Source organism: Anser brachyrhynchus, assembly GCF_964034855.1.
Source record: "Anser brachyrhynchus genome assembly, chromosome: 3".
NCBI lineage: Eukaryota > Metazoa > Chordata > Aves > Anseriformes > Anatidae > Anser > Anser brachyrhynchus.
Genome location: NC_137696.1, coordinates 38,264,640 through 38,264,938, shown reverse-complemented (window position 1 = coordinate 38,264,938; position 299 = coordinate 38,264,640).

The following is a 299-nucleotide window of genomic DNA, read 5'->3' as shown; positions in this document are numbered from 1 at the left end:
CTCGTGGAGCTCTGTTATTTGGGTCTGTCCCCTGTGCCCCCCAGACACAGATATCCTTTGAGAGCTACGGGAGTGGTGCCCTCTTTGCATGAAAACAACCCTGCCTGCTCCCTTGCACTGTCAGGGGACACTGAGTGCTCCAAGTACCCCACAAGGCTGCACCCAGGAACCTTGCTTCCCTTTCTCCCAGCTTACAGAGGAGAAAACCTTCCCCCTGAAGGGCCAGGATGTGATTACGCTGAAGGCCTCTAAGATTAGTTTATTCCAAGACCATCTTTCCTAGGGGAACTCGCAGTGAC